Genomic DNA, 7,314 nt, shown 5'->3' with positions numbered 1-7,314 from the left:
TGTTTTTACTCTTTTTTTTTTCCAGATTATTAGTGAAAATGTTAAATACTCATCTCTGCATGACACAATTACATAAATTCCCCATTTTGATTTTTGCCATTTGTTATTACTCTTTGTTTACTGCCCTTCAGGCAATCTTCAAGCCACATGTCTTTCTATCCAAGCCACTCTGAATTCATTTTTCAAGTAAGATTTCATGCAATAGTATCCATTTCTTTACATAAAATTAAAAAAGTTTACATGTACCGAATTCTCTCTTGCTCTATAAAATCTACTTTGTCTGGTAATATCTACTTTTATAAACACAAGATCAAATTCTGCTTCTGATTACCCAGGTGTAAATCCAGAATAACTGCACAGACGTTAGTAGTGTTACTCATGACTTCCTGTTCTAACAGAGCGCAGAATTAGTCCCTTAGGGATTTTTTTTTTCTCTTCACATTCTATTTTTTAATAGGAATAAAAGTTACACTTACTGGATGGTAATTTCCAAATTATTGTATTTACTTTTTTGCACTGTTTCAGTACATCCTGCTGTCCAAGATTTTTCAAAAATAATTGTCAGTGGTACTATAGGTTTGGTTGCTAATTCTCTTAATACAATATCATACCTATATGTATAAAATTATTTTTCTTCTTGAAGATAAATTTTTAAAAAGTTCATTATCTGTCATTTCCATCCTTATGAATTTTATCGCTCTCATTTACTAATACTTACTTTCTCCCAAGTACTTCTTTCCAGCCTTCTGTATTTGTGAACTCCCTTATTACCCAGGGCTCTTTTTGTTAGCATTATGTAATTAGTTTTTAAGCTATTCCCTGTAAAGTTTAACTGACTCATAGTATTCCTGTTTGAGTTTGCCTCTCTCCTTTTTCCATTGCCAGGACAGGTTTTCTTAACTTCAGATCTTTGAACAGCTACTACTCATGAAGCAATATTAGCATTTTTTTCTCAGAGCATCTGTCAGTTGTGCCCTAACTATTATGGGTTTAGGTTCGCTCAGCCATCTTGCACACTGATGGATTTTTGCTTTCCTGAAATCTAACACCATTATACTGCTGCACTGTCTGAACCCTCTATTTTACCATAGTGAATTCAAGTAGGACCTGGGCACAAGTTCCAACTTCCCTCTTAGTTCTCCACCAGAAAGAAGTACTAGGCTAGCTGGGCCCCTCTAGCCAAGTTAAGGCAATCTGTGTTTAATGGAGAAATTTATGGTGTAGAAAAGTCCTATAGTGTGTGGCTTTGCTGCCTTTATGGCAGAGCAGAAGTAGGCTTTCTGCAGCCTTCTTGAAAGTGGCATAGTTTTGTGTGTAACTTGGAACCTCTGCAGATACCCATTTGACGGTGTTTGTTGCCCAATAAGCATCTTTCTAATTTTATGATGTTGTCCCCTTGAGTTGAATTCAGACATGTAGTACTTTCTGTATATTTGCCTGTGCAGGGCTCCTGCACAAACACATTTAACATTCCTCACTCAAAGACTACCAAAACTGTCTCCCCGCCTCCCCCCGTCCTTCCTTCCCTACACTACCTATCAGAGATTCAAACCATCCCATCCACTGTCTCAACCCTCCTGGTAACTATTCCACACAAAAGCAGCTCTCACCGCCCCTTCTGCTACCATGTACCATCCTCTGATCTCAACAAGTGTCCACATCAGATCTTATTCCTTAGCAGCGATGGAACCATTTCACTACTCCTCTCCCTAATAACACAGGTCCAGACATGAACTTCAATTCATTGCCTTCCTTCTTCCTTCACGTACCAGGTGCTGATGATTTCTCCCAGCTGTGGAATGCACCCAGCACAATGTATAGTTTTGACTGCCCAGTGCTTATTGTATCCAGTTTCTAGGTGATTGTTGACATGAAATTAGATACTATGACTTTCTAAGGTATAAGCAGACTATAACATTTATTCGATTTCTGACCACCCAGGCCTAGTCTACACTACAGAAGTTGATGTAAGGCAGCTTACGTCGACCCAACTCCGTAAGCATCTACACTACAATGTTGCTCCCGCGACGTAAGTCACCCACTACACCAAACTAATAGCTCCACCTCTGCGAGAAGGTAGCACTTAGGTCAATGTAGTCAGATTGACACAGCATCAGTGTAGACACTGCGTTGTCTGTTCCGGCTGTCTGCCCCAGGCAGCGGGGCTCTGGGCTGTCAGTGCTCCACAATGCCCCACACTGTCAGTTAAATCAATGGAAGCGCTTCTAGAGAGGACGCGCACCGCTGACAGAAAGAGGGTAGGGTGGACATGAAAAACTGATTCAATTACTGCGGTGGCTGTATGTCGAAGAAACTTAAGTCGACTTAATTTTGTAGTGTAAACTTGTCCCCAGTAACAGAATCCATTAGTGCCATATACCTATGTTTTGCTCATACACAAGATTTTAATATATATATACTGTAGTGTGAAGGGGGAAAATGACTGGCTGGAAGTAAAATTGAATAAAAACTTAATTCCATATTTTGAATGAGGATTTGGCAGGACCTGTGGACTAGCTTCATTACTTAGGAGCTAGAACTGGAGCATACTGTATGCGTATGAGGATTACATACAGAAATTATTTAATCAGATACACACTAGAAATATCACAACATCAGGAGCTACTTGTTCACATAACATGAGACTATCCCACCAGTTACTCCTGTTGTAATATCAAAACCAAAGTAAGTTTATTTCACTGATACACAAACAAACAAACATTGAAACAATTACATTGGTACCACTCAGCTGGTAATTGCAATTTTTTTCTGTTCAGTGCTGCTTTACTAACTAGCAGATAAAATATTACATCACACCACATGCAGATGCATAGTAACTCCTAACATAGACCAGTGTGTGACAAGGTGTATAAATCCCACACTGCCCGGAAAGGGGCTTGAGAGGCTCTGTGCGCTAAAGTAACCCCACCCCTCCAGCCCTGCCAATCATACATGGTAGGGAGGAGGGATTTAAAAGGAGAATGTATTGTTCCTAACTGTAAGACAAGTACACAAGGGGAGAAGGCCTGAGATGGGAGTGGCTAGAGTACCTCCTGGAACAGCAGGAGGAACACTCAGGCCTGAAATCTCCCAGCTCTGCGAGGAGTCCAACAAACTCCATGGGTAATGCTGTGCAGGAGAGACTGACTCGGCTACCCAGCCATAAGGACTCCAACAAAGCTACTACCCAGACACCTCTGAAGCAAGGTGGTGGTAACTTTTTTGTTGCCTTGTTATTGACCTCATCAGGGGCTTGGTTTATGTTGACCTGGACTTTTGCTTTTCTCCCATCCAAAAGTAAAATAAGCAGCCCCATAAGGGCAAAGTCATTACCAGAGCTAAGAGGCCGTGACCTGTACTAGGCCAACCCTGTGGTGGAAACGGGGCCTGTCAAGAAGTCCCAGCCCAACTATGGAGTACCATGTTCAGTTTTGGGCCCCCCACTACAGAAAGGATGTCGACAAATTGGAAAGAATCCAGCAGATGGCAACAAAAATGTTTAGGGGGCTAGAGCACATGAGTTGAAGAAAAGCTGAGGGAACTGGGCTTGTTTAGTCTGCAGATGAGAAGAGTGAGGGGGGGGATTTGATAGCAGCCTTCAACTACCTGGAGGGGGGCACAAGGAATGATGGAGCTCAGCTGTTTTCAGTGGTGGTAGATGACAGAATGAGGAGCACTGGCCTGAAGTGGCAGTGAGGGAGGTCTAGTTTGGATATTAGGAAAAACTTTTTCACTAGGAGGGTGGTGAAGCTCTGGAATGAGTTACCAATGGAGGTGGTGTAATCTCCATCCTTATAGGTTTTTAATGCCTGGCTTGACGAAGCCCTGGCTGGGATGATTTAGTTGGGGTTGGTCCTGCTTTCAGCAGGGGGTTGGACTAGATGACCCCCTGAGGTCCCTTCCAACCCTAATATTCTATGATTCTTCTATGATTCTAGTATGCTATGTATTCTGGTGGTGGCTCACAGTGTTATTTTGTCTCTTTCAAAGGAAAAATTGGAACATAATCCTTGCCTACTACCAGCAGATGTATATAGTATTTGACTATTGTAGTGACGGGCATCTATCTATATTTAAGAGTATAAGCATGACCATACTGGTTCTGACAGTGGCTGATGCCAGATGCTTCAGCAGGAATGAACTGAACTGGGCAATTTATCGAGTGATCCATCCATTGTAGTCCAGCTGTAGCTTCTGGCAGTCAGAGGGTTAGGGACACCCAGAAAAGAGGGTCGTGTCCCTGACTATCTTGGCTAATAGCCATTGATAAGCTCATGGAGGATAGGCCTATCTAATGCTTTTATGAATTCATTTATACTTTTGGCCTTCACAACATCCCCTGGCAATGAATTGCATAGGTTGACTATGTGTTGTGCGAAGAAGTATTTATTTAGGTTTGTTTTAAACCTGCTGCCTATTAATTTCATTGTGTATTATGTGAAGGGATAAATAATACTTCTGAATTCACTTTCTCTACATCATTCATTATTTTATAGACCCCTTATCATATCCTCCCTCAGTAATCTCTGTTCCAGGCTGAACAGTCTGACTCTTTTTAGTCTCTCCTCAGATGGAAACTGTTCCGTATCCCTAATCATTTTTGTTGCCTTTTCTCTGTACTTTTTCCAATTCTAATATCTTTTTTGAGATGGAACCCGGTGTAGAGGGTGGGCTTGGGTTCAACTACCACCTACTGGGGGAGTGGCACGGACTAGGCAGTGGGGAGCAGACTGCTTGGGACAGTTTGCCTCAAAGCACTTGCAAAACCATGGAAGGGGGGAGGACTTTAATGTAGCTTGGCTGGAGGGCTAAGCTATGAAGAGGAAAGCACTGCAGCTCAAGGGGCATGAGCATTTGGTGGAGTGAGTGAGGGGAATGATGAATGGAGTAACCACAGGAAGGGGCGTCAGACCAGATGACAGAGCTAATTCCCTATATGAGCCACAAGGAGGCACTGCCGACTGGTGAGTGAACTGGTCCCTGTCACAGTCTCTCTTCCTACTCCACTACACACACGAACACACAGGGGGCTTGTCTATGCAGTGATTTAGAGTGCACCAAGCCAGGGCGCTCATCTACAGTGCACCAGCATGCTGCGCACTTAGTGGACATTGTCATGCGCACACATTCACACAAGCAACTGGAAAAAAAGAGCTACTGCACCATTAATTAGAAGCAAGGTGTAGACCAGTGAATGCACTTTTTAGAGGCCCAAAGACTGCCACCCATTTGCAACTCTCTTTCTATTGCTCTGAAGAGGATCTTCACCAGTTTTGCCCTTTTCCATAGTACAGCAATAGCACAGTATCCAGAGGCAGACAAACTTGCCATTATATTTGGTACAACCCCAGATCAGCATCAACAGCTCACCTTAACTCAGTTGAGTTGATCAGCAGTATTGGTCTATTTAGGTATCTGGCATACTATTAGATCATCACTACTTCCAATTAGGCCTCCAATCAAAAATAAATTAATCTGAACCAAAATGCAATGAGTGCGTCCACTTAATCTGTGAGTCCAGAGACAAGATAACCAGGCACTTACTATCTATAAACTTTCAGACACCAAAGGAGGAGTAAAGGGAGCAACTAATGACTGGTCTACACTAGGAAACTTGAACGAGTTTAGGTTGGGCTTAGTTAACATGAACTAGCTTAGCTGATCTAAATTCAACCATTTTTCCTAATGTAGATACAGGGCAACACTATTATCTTGACTGCAGCAGGTCAAACTAGGTTATAACTCCCATTAGCTAAATCGAACTAAACTCAGCTTTGTTCCCTAGTCAAGACAGTACTTAAGGCAGCAAAGGATACTGCAGAGGACCTAAATGATACATCTATATCAGCCTTCAACACTGATGTTGGGAAGATACCTACCTTAGACCTCCTCTTTGTAGGTAATAAAAGAGAAAACAAAAACAAACTGAGAGCAAGCCACCAAAATTGAATTGCATATACCCGAAAGTTCTGAAGGAATTTTTAAAAAGCAACTGAAAAAATTGAATGAGTTAAAAAAAAACCAAGATGCTAGTGATGATCCTGGGAATTACAAACAATGAGTCCTACCTCCAGTACTAGGTAAATTGGTTGAAATAGGAAATAAAGAGCCTCTAAGGCTTTGATGGAAGGCATCTTCTACTGAGGCAAGGACACAATAATGAACCCTCTGCTGAGATAGATGCGAACAGACACCTCGCACATGATGTTAGAACAAACCAGTACAGCTTCTGTAAAGAAAAACTGTGTATCTCTAACCTATTAGAATTCTGAGAGTGTATTATTGAAGTACAGATAAAGGACAGCTGGTAGATATATGTGGAATTCAAAAAGGTTTTGACTAAGTCTTCCACAAGAGCTTATTCTGGAAACTAATTAGACATGGGATGAAAGGGAAAGTAGTAGTATAACCTGGCTATGAGACAAAGTAGAAATAAATGGCCAGTTTTCAACATTGGTAAACGTTAACTGTAGGGTGCCCTAAAGATTTGTAGTGCGAACAATATTGTTTAACATATTCATTGGTCTGGAAAAGCTGGTAAATAGTTAAGTGGCAAAATCTAAGGATGACAATTATTTAAGAATCTGACAGTTTCATAGCTAGAGGAAAAATTGTGAGGAATGCCAGAGTGATCTAATAAAATTAGGCAAATGGACAGCAGAAATGCAGATGAAATATGATGACTCATGCAAGATAATGGATTACTCACATACATTGTTGGTTTCTAAATGAATGGTAATAACTTAAGGAAAAACATGGAGGTCATGATGGACAATTTAATGAAAAATTTGCTCAATGCACAAAAGGCGATAGCAGCAAACAAAATACTCAGGTATATAAAAATGGGGTAGAAATATACTAATTCCCTTATATAATAGTACATGGCTCACCTGGAACACTGCATTCAACTTCTTGTTGGTCACCTCATCTTCTAAAAAATGGGTGGGGGATTCACAGAACAAAAAATTAGGAATAGCAAGACCTCAATAAGGAGAGATTGAAAAGAACTGGACTGTTCAACATAGTGACAGGATAAAGATAGAATGAATGGTATACAGGAAAAGAAATCAGGCACTCACAGTTAACCTTTCTCATAATATATGAACAAGGATGCCATCCAATGAAACTGAAAGCCAATATATTTACAACTGATAAAAAGAAGTATTATCTTTAAACCAAACAACGTATTATTAATCGGTAAAACTCAATGCCACAGATAACACTGAATTCAAGAGCTTAAAAGGATTCAAGAAAATTAGACATATATAAAGGATAGGAAGAACACAATCCACAGTTACACTAGACAAGATAAAA

The sequence above is a fragment of the Emydura macquarii genome, unplaced genomic scaffold (genome assembly GCF_026122565.2).
Source record: "Emydura macquarii macquarii isolate MOO-44397 ecotype Brisbane River unplaced genomic scaffold, CSIRO-AGI_Emac_v2 contig_369, whole genome shotgun sequence".
Classification (NCBI taxonomy): Eukaryota; Metazoa; Chordata; order Testudines; family Chelidae; genus Emydura; species Emydura macquarii.
The sequence above is the reverse complement of the archived record's forward strand: the minus strand, read 5'-3'. Positions refer to the sequence as shown.